This window comes from Neovison vison, chromosome 2, assembly GCF_020171115.1.
Source record: "Neovison vison isolate M4711 chromosome 2, ASM_NN_V1, whole genome shotgun sequence".
Lineage (NCBI taxonomy): Eukaryota > Metazoa > Chordata > Mammalia > Carnivora > Mustelidae > Neogale > Neogale vison.
The window spans coordinates 130035734-130054801 of NC_058092.1; positions in this window are offsets into that span (position 1 = coordinate 130035734).

The window sequence follows — 19068 nt, forward strand, 5'->3', positions numbered from 1 at the left end:
TGTTCTCTTCTGGGGATCAGGGGCCACATGTTATATCATAACTTGGTATTCCAGAACAGGACTCTGAGAACAGATGTCTGATGACCCAATCTAGGGCTCCCATGAAGTCCTAGAGGCATGTCAGTTTCAATCATCTGACTCAGAACCATTGACTTGGCTGTCTGCCAGGATGGAGGTGCTCAGAGTGTTTCAGACTGCGCGTTTGCATCCAGAGCGGCCTGCAATATTGGGGTGGGCTCAGAGGCCTGGCAGGTTTCTCCTAATTTGGAGGTTTTGGGCAACTGTGACGGGCATAGTTTTCTTGGGGATGGCAGGCACTTTCCTGTGGTGTGGCTCCAGAGATGACATCCTGGTGAGCATGTGAGCCATGGTTTTGGGAGAGAAGTCTGCAAACACAAACTGGGGTTAGGGTTAGTGGTGAGATGATCGCAGGCCCAATGCATAGACATGGAGGGCAGCTCGTCAGGAACTGTAAATAGGGTGACTCGAAGGTGTTATCACAGGTTTTTCTCTCGGGATTGTGTGTCCAGGATGGCCTTGGAATGCAGGTTTGTTCTCATGGGTCCATGGGAGATTTTTCCTCTCTAAGGATCCTGGCGGCTCCCAATAGTTTTGTGCCTTTCTCAGGGAAGGGAAGAGTGCTGTTTTCCATCTTAAGGGTGCCCCAAACAGGGATTCCGAGATGAGCTCTGGGTCTGGCACGTGGAATATCCCACCAAGGGTTATGATTTGGGCCTACGGGCCTACCAGGCCTGGAATGCGTGTACTGGAGGTGCAACTGAGAGCGTTTATTTGAAAGCATGCTCAGGCTGAGGATCACCATGCCTGCTTGTGCCCAGGTCGGCCCTCAGGAGTGGGCGTAGTCTCACTGGCCATGCAGCTGGTTCCCACACTGAGGGTTGAACAACCATGCCCACATCCAGGATTCCTCCCATGATGAGGAGTTCTCTATTGTTCTTCAGGTTCCCCCATTGGTAGTGATTCCAGGAAAGGTCTTGGGACAGATGCCTGGATACCAAGGATAGGTAGAGATGACAGCCCAGGGCCATGGCCGAACTCTCATGCTGTATATGGGCACCGACCTCTGGGTGGCTGACACGAGGTTGGGGCTCAGACTCTGTCAGACTCAGCACTAGTGGCCAGAGAAAACTATTAATCAGGGTTGCCTCATGTGCTGAGTAGATTGATCCTCATGTGCAGTTTCTGGGCAGACTCAACAGGTCCTTCTTCTTCCTATGTGAAGGGAGAATACTGCGTTGTGGCTACATAATTCCCTATCAAGAAATATTGCAGACCAGTAGGGTGAGGATGGAATAGTAATACAAAGCTATGGTTAAATTCAGTGTGAAGTGAAAGGCAGTTCCAGGGTGCAGCTGCTGTATCGAATATCCAGCCCCTGAATAAGGGCGGATGTCAGCTGTTTGCTCACGCTGGAGTTTGTGTCTGATGACCTACAAATGGAGGGGTGGCGTCAAGAGACTATGGAGGATTTCCCACGCTGGGGATTGTGAGATGCTCCAAATAGCAAAGTTTCTTTCTACCAGACAGGGAAAGTCTGTTTTTTTTCTCTGGTTTCTCCATGTGGAAAGTTTGTGTAGCAGAGCACTCCACATGGATGCCTGGAAAGCACCCCTCCATTGACCATTACAGCTGAGGAACATAGCAGGTTCGCTCTTGTGGCTCTGTGGCAATGTATCGAGGCCTTGAGTTGACATGGAGTCTCATGAAGATGGGTCACAATGCTGGTTTGTTATCAGGGAGATCATAGAATGTGCTGGTTGCTAAGGAGTCATGCAGGATTGAACTACCCTGAGGGTTTGACACAGGTCCAGGACCATGGCTTTCTTCTCGGGGAGGGGTTGTTCTGTTCTGTGGCTCAGAGACCATATGTTGTATCTTAAGTTGGTATTCCAGAACAGGCCTCTGTGGACAGATACCTGACAACCTAATCTAGTGTGCCAATGAAGTCCTTGGGGACATGTCAGGTTCAATCATTTGACTCAGGACAATTGACTTGGGTGTCTGGCTGGATGGAGGTGATCAGGGTGTTTCAGACTGTGCATTTGCGTCCAGAGCGGCCTCCATTATTGGGCTGGGCTCAGGGGCTTTGCAGATTTCTCCTAATCTAGAGGTATTGGGCCAAAGAGATGGGCACAGTTTACTTGAGGATCGCAGGCACAGTCCTGTGGTGTGACTTCAGATACCAGAACCTGGAGGTCATGTGCACCATGGTTTGGGAGGGAAGTCTGCAAACACAAACTCGAGTTAGGGTTAATGGCAAAGTGATGCTCAGGCTGAAGATCACCATGGCTGCTTGTGCCCAGGTCAGCCCTCAGGAGTGGGCATAGTCTCATTCGCCATGCAGTTGGCTCCCACACTGAGTGTTGAACAACCATTCCAACAGCCAGGATTCCTGCCATGAGGAAGGAGGAGTTCCCTATTGTGCTTCAGGTTCCCCCATTGGCAGGGATTCCAGCAAATGTATGGGGACAGATGCCTGAATACCAAGAATAGCAAGAGATGACGGACTTGTGCCATAGCCAGTCTCACATGGTGGATATGGGCCCCGATCTCTGGGTGGCTGACACTAGGCCTTGGCTCAGGCTCTGGCAGACACAGCAATAGTGCCCAGGGAAGTCTGTAAATCAGGGCTCCCTTGAGCGCCGAGCAGATCGATCCTCATGTGGAGTTTCTCGGCAGACTCACCAGGCCCTTCTTCTTTCTATGTGGAAGGCAGAATGTTGGGTTTTGGCTCCAGAATTCCCTCCCAAGAGGGCTTTCTGACCAGGAGGTTGAGGATGAAATTGTAAACCCAAGTATAGCTCAATTCAGTCAAGCAAAAGGCAGTTCCAGTGTGCAGCGATTGAATCGAAAATCCAGCACCTGAGTATGGGCGGATGTCAGATGTTTGGTCATGCTGGAGTTTGTGTCTATGATGCCTGACAAATGGAGGGGTGGCGTCAAGAGACCATAAAAGATTTCCCACGCTGGGGCTAGTGAGATGCTCCAAACAGAACGTTTCTTTCTACCAGACCAGACAGGGGCATTCTGGTTTGTTGTCTCCAGTTTCCCCCATGTGGAAAGTTTGTGTAGCAGAGTACTCCCGTATGGATGCCTCGAAAGCACACCTCCACTGACCATTGAAACTTAGGAACATGGCAGGTTCATTCTGGTGTATCTGGGGAGAATTACCAAGGATTTATTTTGACATGGAATCTCATGAACATGGGTAACAATGCTGGTTTGTTACAGGGAGATCTTAGAAATGCCAGTGGCTAAGGGGCCATGCAGGATTCATCTACCTTGAGGGTTTGACACATGTCCAAGAGCACGTATTCTGTCTGGGGTCAGGACATGTTCTATTGTGGGGCTCAGGGACCATATGTTGTATCATAGGTTGGTATTCCAGAAGAGGCCTCTGTGGACAGATGCCTGAAAAGCTAATCTAGACTTCGAATGAGGTCCTGGGTGCATGTCAGGTACAATCATCTGACTCAGGACCATTGACTTGGGTGTCTGCCTGGATGGAGGTGATCAGGATGTTTCAGACTTCACATTTGCGTCCAGAGCGGCCTCCAATATTGGGGTGGGCTCAGGGGCCTTGCAGGTTTACCCTATTCTGGAGGGTTTGGGCAACTGTAACGGGCAGTTTCCTTGGGCATGGCAGGCACAGTCCTGTGGTATGACTCCAGAGAACCCATCCTGAAGGGCATGTGATCCATGGCTTTGGTAGAGAAGTCTGCAAAGAAAAACTTGGGTTAGGGTTAGTGGTGAGGTGATTGCAGGCCCAATGCATAGACCTGGAGGGCAGCACGTCAGGAAATGTAAATCAGGTGACTCAAAGGCAGTAGCACAGGCTATTGTATCTGGATTTTGTATTCACGATGGCCTCGGAATGCAGGTGTTGTCTCATGGGTCCATGGGAGATTTTTTCTCTGAAGGATTCCGGTGTGCTTCCAATAGTTTGGTTGCTTTCTGAGAGAACCAAAGAGTGCTGTTTTCCATCTAAGGTGTGACCCAAAACAGGGATTTCAGTGACGGACTCTGGGAATAGGCACATGGAAAATCCCACCAAAGGTTAGGATTTGGTCCTAGGTGCCTACCAGTCATGCAATGCGGATGCTGGAGTTGCAACTGAGAGCATTTGCTTGAAAGCATGCTCAGACTAGGGGTCACAGTGCCTGCTTGTGTTCAGCGAAGCCCTCAGGAGTGGCGTGGTCTCCTTGGCCATGCACCTTGTTCCCACTCTGAGGGTTTGACACCTATCCTAACAGTCAGGACACCTGCAATATGGAACGAGGAGTTCTCTAATGTGCTTCAGGTTCCCCCATTGATAGGGATTTCAGCAAAGTTCTGGGGCAGTTGCATGAATATCAAGGATGGGTAGATTCTACGGCCCTGGGCCATTGCTGGTCTCAATGCTGGATATGGACCCTGCACTCTGGGTCACTGACACGAATTCAGGGCTCAGGCACTGTCAGACACAGCACTGCTAGCCAGGGAAAAGTGTAAATCCAGGTTCCCTTGAGGGCCAAGTAGATTGATCTTCATGGGGAGTTTCTGGACAGACTCACCAGGCCCTTCTTCATGCTTTCAAACAAGCCCTTTCAGTTACACCACCAGGACCCTGCATTGCAGTTCTGTTACGCCCCTAAGTGCTAGGCCCAAATCCTAGCGCTTGGTGGGCTTTTGCAGGTGCCCAGACCCAGAGACCATGTCTGGAATCTCTGTTTTGGGGCACCCCTAAGATGGAAAAGTGCATTATTCCCTTCCCCAAAAATGCCATCAAACTATGGGGAGCCAAGAGGATCCTTAGGAAAAGTGTCCCATGGACCCATGAGAACACACCTGCATTCCGAGGCCATCCTGGAAACACAAACCTGATAGAAAAGTCTTTGCTACCGCCTTCCCATGACCTCAATTACAGTTCCTGATGAGCTGCCCTCCAGGCCTATGCATTACGCCTGCAACCACCATGCCAGTAACCCTAACCTGAATTTGTGTTTGCAGATTTCTCTCCAAAAATCATGGATCACATGCCCAAGAGGATGGGGTCTCCAGAGCCACAGTACAGGACTGTGCTGCTATCACCAAGGAAACTGTGCCTGTTACAGTTGCCCAAACCTTCCAGATCAGGAGAAACCTGAAAGGCCCCTGAGCCAACCACAATATTGGCGCCCCCTCTGGATGCAAATGCACAGACTGAAACAACCTGATTACCTATATCCAGGCAGATAGCCAAGTCAATGGTCCTGAGTCAGAAGATTAAACCTGACATGCCCCTAGGACTGTATTGGAACCCTAGGTTAGGATTTTAGGCATCTGTGCTCAGGGGCCTGTTCTGGAATACCAAGTTAGGATACATCACGTTGTCCCTGGGCCACACAACAGAACATCTCCTGTCCCAGGAAGGAAACCGTGCTCTTTGACTTGTGCCAAACCTTCTGTGTATGAGAATCCTTCACGGCACACTAGCCACCAGCACATTCTAAGATCTCCCTCATAACAAACCAGCATTTTGACCAAACTGCAAAGATTCTTGTCAACTCAAGGCCTGGGTACTTCGTCCGAGAGCCACCAGAATGAAACTGTCAAGTTCCTAAGCTGCAAATGTCAATGGAGTTGTGCTTTCCAGGCATCCAAGTGGGAGGGCTCTGCTACCCATACTTTCCACATGGGGGACCCTGGAGCAAACAAACCACACTCCAACTGTCCTGTAGAAAGAAACTTTCCTGTTAAGAGCATCTCACAAGTTTGGCATGGGAAATCCTCCATGGCCTCTTGGTGCCACTCTCCATTTGTCGGTCATCATAGACACAGATCTGACATCTGCCCTTACTCAGCTGCTAGATATCTCGAATAAGCTGCTGCACATTGGCACTGCTTTCTCCTTGGGAGTGAATTGAACCATATATTGTGTTTACAAATCCATCGTCAAACTACTAGTCCCCAAGCCCTCATGATAGGGAATTCTGGAGCCACAACGTAGCATTCTGACTTACCCATAGAAAGAAGTGCCTGGTTAGTCTGCCCAGAAACCTCACATGGGGACAAATATGTTCGGCCCTCAAGGGAACCCCGATTTATAGATTAGCCCTGGCCTCTAGTGCTGTGTCTGAAAGAGCATGAGCCCCAACGTGGTGTCAGCCACCAAGAGAGCGGGCCCCATTACCGGCATGTGAGACTGGCCATGGCCAAAGTCCATCATCTCTACACACCCTTGGTATTCAGACACCTTTCCCCAGACCTTTGCTGGAAACCCTGCCAACGGGGGTACCTGAAGCACAATAGAGAACTCCTATTTCCATGGCAGGAAGACTGGATGTTGTGGTGGGTGTCAAACCCTGAATGCAGGAGCCAGCTGTATGGCCAATGAGAACATACCCTCTCCTGAGGGCCCCCCTGGGCACAAAGAGGCATGGTGACCCTCAGCCAGAGCATGCTTTCAAACAAACCATCTCAGTCACACCACCAGAATTCTGCATTGCAGGCAATGAACATTCCTAGGCCCAAATTCTAACACTTGGTGGGATTTTCCAGGTGCCCAGACCCAGAGCCCGTGTCTGGAATACCTGTTTTCGGGTACCCCTAAGTTGGAACACAGCAGTCTTCCCTATTTTGGGGCACCCCTAAGATGGAAAAGAGCACTATTTTCTTCTCTGAAAAAGCCACCAGTCTATGGAGAGTCACCAGGATCCTTAGAGAGGAAAAGTCTCCCATTGAACCATGAGACCACACCTACATTTTGAGCCCATCCTGGATACACAATCCAGGAGAAAAGCCTGCGCTACCAGCTTCCAGTCACCCTAATTACAGTTCCTGATGTGTTGCCCTCTAGGTCTATGCATTGGTCCTGCGATCACCTCGCAACTATCCCTAAACCAAATTTGTATTTGCAGACTTCCCTCCCAAAACCATGTCTCTCATACCCTCCCGGATGGGGTCTCTGGAGCCTTACCACAGGACTGGGCCTGCCATGCCCAAGGAAACTGTGACCATCACAGTTGCCCAAACCCTCCAAATTAGGAGAAACCTGCAAGGCCCCTGAGCCCACCCCAATATTGGAAGTGGCTCTGGATTCAAATGCACAGTCTGAAACTCCCTGATCACCTACGTACAGACAGAAACCCAAGTCAATGGTCCTTAGTCAGAAAATTCACCTGACGTGCACCTAGGACATCATTGGAACCCTAGATTAGGTTTCAAGCATCTTTCCTCAGAGGCCTGTTCTTGAATACCAAGTTAGGATACAACATATGTACCCTGAACCACAAAACAGAACATCTCCTCTCCCAAGAAGGAAGCTGCACATCGACCTGTGCCAAACCTTCAGGGTAGGAGAATCCTTCGTGGACCCTTAGCCACCAGCACATTCTAAGACCTCCCTTGTAACAAACCAGTATTGGGACATCTCTGCAAGAGATTCCAAGTCAACTCAAGGCCTTGATAATTGGCCCCAGAACCACCAAAACGAACCTGTCATGTTCCTCAACTGCAATGGTCATTGGACGTGTGCTTTCCAGTCATCCATGCAGGAGAGTTCTGCTAACCAAACGTTCCACATGGGGGACCCTGGAGGAAACAAACCAGACTCTTCAAGTCCATTAGAAGGAAACCTTGTGGTTTGGAGCATCTCACAATCCGAAGCGTGGGTAATCCTCCTTGGCCTCTTGAAGCAACCCCTCAATTTCTCGGTCATCATAGACACAAACTCCAGTGTGAGCAAATATCTGATATCTGCCCTTATTCAGTGCTGGATATCTCGAATAAGCTGCTGCACATTGGCACTGACTTCCGCTTGGCACTCAATTTAAGCATAGCTGGTTTTTACCATTGCATTTTCACCCTACTTGTCCCCAAGCCCCCTTAATAGGGAATTCTGGAGCCACAACACAGCAATCTGCCTGCCCCATAGAAAGAAGTGCTTCGTGAGTCTGCGCAGTAACCCCATATGAGTATCAATCTGCTAGGCCCTCGAGAGAACCCCGATTTATAGGCTTCTCTCGCCACTAGTGCTGTGGCTGACAGAGCCTGAGCCAGACCTTGTGTCAGGCCCCCTGAGAGCAGGGCCCATATTCTGCACGTGAGAACGGCCATGGCTCAAATCTGTCATCTCTACAAATCCTTGGTATTCATGCATCTGTCCCCAGACCTTTACTTGAATCCCTGGCAATGGGGGAACCTGAAGCACAATAGAGAATTGCTCCTTCCCCATGGCTGGAAACCTGGCCATTGGAATGGGTGTCCATACCACAGGGTGGGAGCCAGCACATGGGCAATTGGACCACGCCCACTCCTGAGGGCCGCCCTAGGCACAAACAGGCATTGTGACCCTCAGCCTGAGCATGCTTTCAAACAATCCCTCATAGTTGCACCACCAGGATCCCGCATTGCAGGTCTGGTATGCCGATAGACCCAAATCCTAACACTTGGTGGGATTTTCCAGGCGCCCAGACCCAGAGCCTGTCTCTGGAATCCCTGTTCTGGGGCACCTCTAAGATCAAAAATAGCACTCTTCCCATCCCGAAAAGCCATCAAACTATTGGGAGTCGCCAGTATCCTTAGAGAGGAAAATATCTCATGGACCCATGAGAACATAGCTGCGTTCCGAGGCCATCCTGGACACACAATCTAGATATAAAAGCCTGTTCTTCAGCCTTTGAGTCACTCGAATTGCTGTTCCTGATGAGTAGCCCTCCAGGTCTATGCATTGCCCTGTGATAACCTCGCCACTAACCCTAACCCACATTTGTGTTTGCAGACTTCTCTACCAAAACCATGGATCACATGCCCTCCAGGATGGGGTCTCTGGAGCCACACCACAGGACTGTGCCTGCCATCCCCATGAAAATTGTGCCTGTGACATTTACCCAAAATCTCCAGCATAGGTTGAAACATGCAAGGCCCCAGAGGCCACCCCAATATTGGAGGCTACTCTGAACACAAGTGCACAGTCTGAAACACCCTGATCACCTACATCCAGGCAGACACTTAAGTCAACTGTCTTGAGTCTGAAGATTGAAACTCTCATGCCCCTAGACCTCATTGGAACCCTAGAGTAGGTTTTCAGGCATCTGTCTTCAGAAGCCTGTCCTTGAATATGAACTTATGATACAACATATGGTCCCTGACCACACAACACTACATCTCCTCTCCCCAGAAGGAAAGCCATGTGTTAAAACCTCAGGGTAGGAGGTCACCTTAGGTCACCTTAGGTGCACCTCAGGTGCATGTCACCTTAGCCACCAACACATTCTAAGATCTACCTGGTAACAAACCGGCATTGTGACCCATCTGCAAGAGATTCCATGTCAACTCAAGGCCTTGGTACTTCGCCCCAGAGCCAACCTAAAGAACGTGCCATGTTCCTCAGCTGCATTGGTCAATGGAGGTGTGTTTTCCAGGCATCCATGTGGAAGAGCTCTGCTACCCATACTTTTCACATGTGGGACCCTGGAGCAAACAAACCAGACTCCACCTGTTCAGTAAAAAAAGCAACCTTGCTGTTTGGAGCATCTTACATGCATCAGCATGGGGAATTCACCATGGTCTCTGGAAGTCACTCCTCCATTTCTCGGTTATCATAGACACAAACTCCAGTATGAGCAAACATCTGACATCTACCCTTACTCAGGTGCTGGATATTTCATTTGCTGGGCATCATAGATACAAACTCCATCGTGAGCAGACATATGACCCTCGCCCGTACTTAGGTGCTGGAGGTCTTGAAACAACTGCTGCACATTGGAATGGCCATGTGTTCGGCACTGAGCTTAACTGTAGCTTGTCTTTTCAGACTTCTGTTCTCACACTCCTCGCCTTCAAGCCCTCCATCTTGGGAATTTGGGAGCCACAATGTAGCCTTCTGCATGCCCACCAGAAAGAAGAAGTGCCCTATGGGTCTGCATGAAACCTCACATGAGGATCCACCTGCACGGCCCTCTATGGCACCCCAATATCACAGGCCACCCTGTTCACTAATGCTCTGACACAGCCCGAGTCCCTACCTTTTGGCGGCCACCCAGATAGCAGGCCCCAGATACAGCAGGTGTAACCTGCCTTGACCTGAGTCGTTCATCTCGAACCAACCTGGGTATTCACCTACCCGTCCCAAAACATAGCTCAAATTCCTGTGCATGGGGAACCTGAAGCACCAAAGAGTACTTCTCCTTACCCATGGCAGGAAAACTCAATGTTGAGATGGTGGTCCAACCATCAGATTGGGATCCAGGTACATGAAAAAAGGGACAACGCCCACTCAGGATGGGCAGCTGGGCACAAACAGGCATTGTGACCCTCACCCTGAGATCCATTTCTAACAAGTCCCTGTGGGAGCTGCACCAGGCCCCACAGAGTAGGCCTGTCATGCCCCTAGGCCCAAATCCTAAGCCTTTGTGGGGTTATCCAGGCTCAAGGACCCAGAACCCATCTCGGGAATCCATGTTTTGACAGGAACCCTGACACTGTAAACCTTCCCACAGTAAGACAACAAACTCCTTCCCACAGTAAGACAACAAACTCTTGGGTGCCAGACAATATCCCCAGAGAAGTAGAATATCCCATGGACACATGAGGACACCCCACCATTCTGAGGCTATCCTAGACAAAATCCAGACAGAAAAGCCTTTGCTCCTGCCTTCCAGCCACACAAATTTCATATCCCGAGGAGCTGCTCTCAGTGTCTACAGATCGGGCCTGCCCTCACCTTGCCTCTAACTCTTACCCAATTTTGTGTCTGAAGACTTTGGTCCCAGAGCCTTTAACTACATGCCCACCAGGATGGGGCCGCCAGATCCACACTGTATCACGGGGCCTGCTCTTCAGAGGAAACTCTGCCATCTCAGTTGCCCAAACTCTCCAGATTAGGAGAAACCTGCAAGGCCCCTGAGCCCACCCCAATTTCATAGGCCACTCTGGAAAAAATGCATAGGCTGACACAGCCTCAGCACCTACCTCCAGGATGACACGCAGGTCAATGGCACTGAGTCTGAAGATTGAACCTGCCATGCCCATACAACCTCATCAGAATCCTAGCGTAGGTTTTGAGGCCTCTCTCCCCAGAGGCCTGTTCTGGAAATTCAACATATGGTCCAACTTGTGGTCCGTGAGCCATAACACAGAACACCTCCTGTCCCTAGAAGGAAACTTGGCTCCTGGGTACTGGATCTAATTTTCAGGATAGAGAATTCTGCATGGCCCGAGAGCCGCCACTACATTCTAAGGTCTCCCTGGACAACAAGCAGCATTGGGACCCATTAGACAGAGAACTTCAATCAACACAGATCACTTGGAACTTGGAATCGCTGTCATTGGTTCAAGCCTGCCCTGTCCCTCAGCTGCAATGGTAACACGAGATGGGCTTCCCAGTCCTCCATTCAGAGAGCTCTGCTATCGAATCTTCCATATGGTGGAGCCTGGAGCCCTGTAAGCATACTTCTTCTGTCCCGCAGTAGGACACCTTGATGTTTGGAGCAGCTCACAAGCTCCAGCTTGGAAAAACCTCCAAGAATTCTTTTTTTTTTTTTTTAAGATTTTATTTATTTATTTGACAGAGAGAAATCACAAGCAGACGGAGAGGCAGGCAGAGAGAGAGAGGGAAGCAGGTTCCCTGCCGAGCAGAGAGCCCGATACGGGACTCGATCCAAGGACCCTGAGATCATGACCTGAGCCGAAGGCAGCGGCTTAACCCACTGAGCCACCCAGGCGCCCCAAACCTCCAAGAATTCTTGAGGCCACCCTACCATTCGTTGGCCATCATGGATACAAACTCCAGCATGAGCAGACATCTGACCCTCGCCCAGGTGCTGGAGATCTCGAAACAACTGCTATACATTGGAACGCACATGTGCTCGGCACAGAGCTTAACTGTAGCTTGTGTTTTCAGACTTCTGTCCTCACACTCCTCACCTGCCAGCCCTCCATCTTCGGTATTCTGGAGCTATAGTGCAGCCATCTGCCTGCTCACAAGAAAGAAGTGCCCTAAGGGTCTGTGCAGAAACACCACATGAGGATCCAGTTGCACAGCTCTCAACGGCACCCCAATATCATAGGCCGCCCTCTGCACGAATTCTCTGTCTGACACAGCTTGAGCCCGACCTCCTGTAGGCCACCAAGACAGTGGGCCCCATTTCCTGCAGGTGGGTCCTGCCTTGGCCCGAAGCAACCTTGGTATTAAGGTACCTGTTACAGAACATAGCTCAAATTCCTTCCCATGGGGGACCGTGAAGCACAAAAAAATACACCTCTTTCCCCATGGCAGGAAAACTGAATTTTGAGATCGCTGTCCAACCCTCAGAGTGGGAGCCAAGTGCATGGCCCATGAGACCACGCCCACTCAGCATGGGCATTTGGGCACAAACAGGCATTGTGACCCTCAGCCTAAAACCCCTTTCCAACACGCCCCCTTGGGAGCTGTACCAGGAGAACATGGAGCATGCCTGCCATGCCCCTAGGCCCAAATCCTAAGCCTTGTTGGTGTGATCCAGGCTCCCGGACCTAGAACACATCTCTGGAATGCCTGTTTGGACGGGACCCATGACACGGAAAACCACGCTCCCCCCATCCCCCAGAAAGACACCAAACTCTTGGGTGCCGGGCAGAATTCCTAGAGAGGTAGAATCTCACATGGACCCATGAGGCCACCCCTCCATTTCGTGGCCATCTTAGACAAACAAATCAGACAGAAAAGCCTGTGCTCCTGCCTCCTGCTGTCCGAATCTCAAATCCCGAGGAGCTGCCCTCAGCGTCTGCAGATCGGGACTGCCATCACCTCTCCCCTAACTCTGACCCGAGTTTGTGTCTGAAGACTTTGGACCCAAATTCCTGACACATATGTCCTCCAGGATGGGGCCTCCAGGACCACACCACATCACTGGGCCTGCTCTCCCGAGGAATCTCAGCCTGTCTCATTTTCCCAAACCCACCAGATTAGGAGAAAACTGCAAGGCCTCTAAGCCCACCCCAATTTCATAGGCCACTCTGAAAAAAATGCACAGTCTGACATAGCCTCAGAACATACCTCCAGGAAGACACCCAGGTCAATGGGAAGGGATGAATGGCCCAACACCATGGTGGTTCCAATGTGCTGGGTGTGTGGCCAGCTGTCTCTGTGTCTGTCGGAAGGTCTGGGCTCAGGCTATGTAAGACAGAGCATTATTTCTTAGTGTAGACTATGCATGGGGTGTTGCTGAGGGCCGAGCAGGTGGATTGTCATTCGGGGTTTCTGGGAAATGCCATAGACAATGTTTTTCTTCTGGGGGGCAGGCAGAGTGCTTCAATGTGGCCCCAGAATTCCCAATCGGGAGGACTTGTGGGCCAGGAGTGTGAGGACGGAAGTCTGAAAACACAAGCTAGGATGAGGTTTGGAGTCACGGACATGGCAGGCCCACTCTGCAGAGGCTGAACCGAAATCTCCTGCATCTGGATTCAGGGTGAGGATCAGACGTTGGCTGAGGCTGGTGTTTGTGTCCATGATGGCACCTTCATGAAGCGGGGGCCTCATGAGGCCAAGGGAGTTTTCCCACGCTCAGTTTGGAGGTTGCTCCAAACCACATGGTTTCCTTCTGTGGGACAGTCGAGTCCTGTTGGATGGCTCCAGGACGTCCCATACAGAAGGACTGGAGAGCACGGTTCAAAGGACGGATCCCTATACAGCATGCCTCTCATTCCCAATGGCCTTTAGTGACAAGACATGTTTGATCTGCTGGCTCTGGGGCAAGCTACCCAGGATGGTGAGTTGAAATGGACTCTCCTGAGGATGTGTCATAATGTAGGTTTGTGTTCGTGGAGACCTTGGAATGTGCTGCTGTTTCAGGGGCCCTGCGGAATTCACCTACCTGAAGGGTTTGATATAGCTCCAATAAGAAAGCTCCCCATGTAGAGACGGGAGAGGTTCGGTTTGGTGCCTCAGAAAAGCCCCAGATGCTGGTCTTCAAAACCAGTTCTCTGAGGAGGGACATCTGGAAACCAAAGCTAGGGTTCATATTAGGACCTAGGGGTCAGTCCATTTCAATATTCTGTCTCTGGGGAAACTGTCTGATTGTCTTAGTGGAGATAGTTGCTCAGCTGGTGTCAGAGTGCCCCTCGTAGTCCAGGGCAGCCTACACTATCGGGATGGCCTCAGGGGCCTTGGAGGTATTTCCTAACCTGTAGGGTTGTGGTCAATGGATTGGGCACAGTTTCCTTGGAAAGGACAGGCACAGTCTTTCGGTGTGCCTCCAGAGGCCCTAGCCTGGAAGGTGTGTGAGTCCAGGCTGTGGGCACAGAAGTCTGAAAACACAAACTTGGCTTAGGTGTGGCACCGAGGGTATGGCAGGCCAAATCTACAGACCGAGAGGGGTGCTCCTCGGCTTATGAAAGAATGGCGAGTGGGAGTTGTTCCCTCAGGCTTTTGTCTCTGGATGTTGTGTCCAGGATAACCATGGATTGTAGGGGTAGCCTCAGGGACTATGAACGAGTCTCCCTCTCTGAGGATTTGGCCCAGATCCCAAGAGTTTTGGGACATTTTGTGGGAAGTGTGAAGTCCTGTTGTCTGTCTCAGGTATCTCTCCAAGAGAGGGATTCCAGAGCCGAGCCCCAGGTAGAGGCAACTGGAAAACTCAAACTCTGGTGAGGATTGGGAGCATAGGGGCTTGGCAAACCCTATATGTGGGCTATTGGTCCAGGCCCTGAGAGGCCTTACTTCGACATGGGGCTCACACTGATGGTCACAATGCGAGTTTGTGCCCAAGGCGACACTAAGTTTGGGCGTGGTCTCAGGGGCTATGAATGTTTCTCCTACCCTGAAGGTGTGACTCCATGCCAACAGCAAGCTTTCCAGCCATGGGGAAGGAGGAGTTTTGATTTGTGCTTCAGGTACCCACCTATGCAGGGATTTGATATAATGTCTAGGTTCAGATGTCTGAAAACCCAGGTTGGGAAGAGATGACGGCCTAAGGCCATGGTGTGTCTGATGTGCTGGGTGTGCGGCCAGCTCTCTCCTTGTCTGTCGGGACGTCTGTCCTCAGGCTGTGTCAGACAGATCATTAGTGTCCAGGGCAACCTATACAATTGGGTTGTGGTCGAGGTCCGAGCAGGTTGATCCTCATTTGGAGTTTCTGGAGAGACCCATAGGGCAACGTTTTTCTCCTGGTGGGCAGGCAGAGGGCTGTGTTGTGGTTCCAGAATTCCCAGTCTTGAGGGCTTGTTTGCCAGGAGTATGAGGAAGGAAGTCTGAAAACACAAGCTAGCGTTAGATTTGGGGCCAAGAGCACGGCAGGCCACTCTGCAGAGGCTGAATCGAGTTCTCCTGTATCTGAGGTCATGGCGAGTATGAGACATTGCCTCAGGCTAGAGTTTGTTTCCATGATGGCCCCTTTCTGAAGTGGGTAGGGGCTTCATGAGGCCAGGAAGGTTTCACTATGATGAGAGTTGTGAACTACTCCAATTCTCAAGGTTTCCTTCTGCAGGACAGTCGAGTCCTATTGGATGGTTCCAGGATGCCCCATATGGAAAGACTTGAGAGCAGGGATCTAGGCATGGATGCCTGGAAAGGCCACCTCACATTCCCATTGTTTGGTCAGGACAAGGAAGGCTCAATCTGCGGGATCTTGGGTGAGCTACCTTAAGGGTTGAATTGAAATGGACTCTCCTGAGGATGGGTCATAATGTGTGTTGATGCCCATAGAGACCTTAGAATGTGGCAGTGCTCAGGGACACTGCAGGACTCTCCAACCCAAAGGCTTTAACACAGCTCCAACAAGCAAGCTTCCCATGTGGAGATGAGAGGTGCTCTTTTCGGTGCCTCAGGAAAGCTGCATGTGCTGGTCTTTGAACCCAGGCCTCTGAGGAGTGACACCTGGAAACCAAAGCAAGAGTTCAGATTAGGGCCTAGGGGTCTGTCTGCTTCAATCTTCTGTCTCCGTGGACATCTGTCTGCATGCCTGCATGGAGGTAGTTGCTCAGCTTATGTCAGAATGCCCCTGTGTGTCCAGGGCGGCTTACAGTAGTGGCATGTCCTTGGGGGCCTTGAGGTTTCTCCTATTCTGTAGGGTTGTGGCTAATAGAATGGGCACAGTCTCCTAGGAGAGAGAAGTCACAGTCCTGTAGTATGGCTCCAGGGGACACAATCTGGAGGTTGTTTTTGCCAGGCTGTGGGGAAAGATGTCCGAAAACACAAACTTGGCTCAGGTTTGGGGCCAAGGTTATGGCAGGTCTAATCTCCAGTCTGTGAGGGTAGCTCCTCTGGATATGAAAGTAGGGCGAGTGGGAGGCGGTCGCTCAGGCTTTTGTCTCTGGGTGTTCTGTCCACAATGGCCGTTTAATGTAGGGATTGCCTCATGGGCCATGGAAGAGTCTCCCTCTCTGGGGATTGATCAAGCTCCCAAGTGTTTGGGGTCATTCTGTGGGAAGGAATGAGTACTGTTTTCTGCCACAGGTGTCCCCCAGTAGAGGGATTCTAGAGCAGAGCAGTGGGTACTGACAACTGGAATACCCGCCATCTGATTAGGCCTGGGTGCCTATGGGCATGGCAAGCCCCATATGTGGGCACTTGGTCCAGCCACTGAGAGGTGTTACTTGAATAAGGGACTCACACTGAGGGTCACAATGCGTGTTTCTGCCCAAGGCGGCCCTCAAGCACGGGCGTGGCCTCATGGGCCATGCAAGTTTCTCCTACACTTAAGCTTTGACTCACTGCCAACAGCAAGGTTTCTTGCCATGGGGAAGGAGGAGTTCTGACTTGTGCGTCAGGTTTCCCCCTGTGCAGGGATTGGAGATAAGGTCTTGGTTCCCATGCCAGAAAACCCAGTTTGGGAAGGGATGATGGTCTAAGGCTGTGGCGGGTCTAATGTGCTGGGTGTGCAGCCAGCTGTCTCGGTGTCCGTTGTAAAGTCTGGGCTCAGGCTATGTAAGACAGAGCATTAGCGCTTAGTGTAGCCTATGCAATTGGGGTGTTGCCTAGGGCCAAGCAGTTTGATCCTCATTCGGGGTTTCTGGGCAACGGTATAGACAATGTTTTTCTTCTGGGGGACAGGCAGAGTGCTTTGTTGTGGCCCCAGAATTCCCATTCGGGAGGGATTGTGGGCCCTGAGTGTGAGGACACATGTCTGAATACACAAGCTAGGATGAGGTTTGGGGCCAGGGGAACAGCAGGCCCACTCTGCAGAAGCTGAATCAGGATTTCCTGCATCTGGATTCAGGGTGATGATCAGACTGGATGATGCTGGAGTTTGTGTCCGTGATGGCCCCTTCATGAAGCGGGGGCCTCATGAGGCCAAGGCGGTTATTCCACACTGAGTTTGTGAGTTGCTCCAAACCACAAAGTTTTCTTCTGCAGGACAGTCGAGTCCTTTTGGATGGATAAAAGGACGTCTTATATGGAAGAACTGGAGAGCAGGGTTCGAAGGATGGATGCCTATACAGCATACCTCGCATTCCCATTGGCTATTTGCGACAAGCCATGTTTGATATACTGGCTCTGGGGCAAGCTACCCAGGGTGCTGAGTTGAAATGGACTCTCCTGAGGATGGTTATAATGAGGGTTTGTGTCCATGGAGACCTTAGAATGTGCTGGTGTTTCAGGGACCCTAGAGCATTCACCTACCTGAAGGGTTTGATAGAGTCCCATTAAGAAACCTCCCCATTAGGAGATGAGAGAATTTGTGTTTGGTGTCTCAGGAAGCTCCATATGCTGTTCTTCTAACACAGCCTCTGAGGTGTAACACCCGGAAACCAAAGCAAGAGTTCAGATTAAGCCTATGGGCATGTCCGGTTCAATCTTCTGTCTCTGCGGACATCATTCTGCATGTCTGCATGGATGTAGTTGCTCCCCTTGTGTCAGAATGTTCCTGTTTGTCCAGGGCGGCTTATAGTAGTGGGATATCCCTAGGGGCCTATCTGGTTAAATCTTTTTCTGTGTGGACATCTGTCTACGGGTCTGAGTTCAGGTAGTTGTTTAGCTGTTGTCAGATCGCCCCTGTTGGTCCTGGGTGGCCTACACTATTGGGATCGCCTCAGTGACTTTGGAGGTTTCTCTTAATTTGCAAGGTTGTGGCCAATGGAATGGGCAGAATTCCTTTGGAAAGGGAAGGCACAGTTTTGAGGTGTGGTTCGAAGGGCCCAAGCGTGGAAGATGTGTATGTCAGTTCTGCGGGGACAGAAGTCTGAAAACACAAACTCGGCATAGGTTTGGAGATGTAGGTATGGTAGGTCTGATTTATAGACCATGAGGAGAACTCTTCGGGCTATAAACAAAGGGTGAGTGTGAGGCACTTGCTCAGGATTTTGTCTCTGGATTTTGTGTCAACAATGGCCGTGGAATGTCGGGGAGGTCTCTTGGTCCATGAACGAGTCCCTCTTTGTGTTTTTGGCCCATTCCCAAGAGTTTTGGGTCAATATGTGGGACGGGATGAGTCATTTCTGTTTTGTTACCTCAAATGTCCCACCAAATGAGGGATTCGGGAGCAGCGCCCTGGTGAGGGGCGACTGGACAACCTGACCACTGGTTAAAGATTGGGGCCTAGGGGGATGGCAAATCCAATATGCCAACTCTTGGTCCAGCCTCTCAAAGGCCTTACTTGAGGACAGGCTTCACGCCGAGGGTCCCAATGCGTGTTTGTGCCCTCGCAACACTCAAGCAACCAAGCCTAGGAAACCCCCATATGCTGATATTGGAAACCAGGCCTATGAAGAGAGATAACTGGAAACCCAATCAATGGATCCAATTAGGGCCTAGGGGTCTGTCCGGTTCAATCTTCTTCTCTGGAGATATCCATCTACGGTATGAGTGGAGGTAGATGCTCAGCTGGCATCAGACCGCCCTTGTTTGTTCCGGGGGGCCTACACTATTGGGATGATCTCGGGAGCTTTGGAGGTTTCTCCTAATTTGTACTATTGTGGACAATGGAATGGGCAGAATTCCCGTGGAGTGGGCAGGCAGAGTCCTGATGTGTGGCTTCAGGGGCCCCAACCTGGAAGGTGTGTCGGCCAGGACTGTGAGGACAGAACTCTGAAAACACAAACTCAGCTTAGGTTTGGGGAGATATGTATGGCAGGCCCGATCTACAGACCGTGAGGGGAACACTTCGGGAT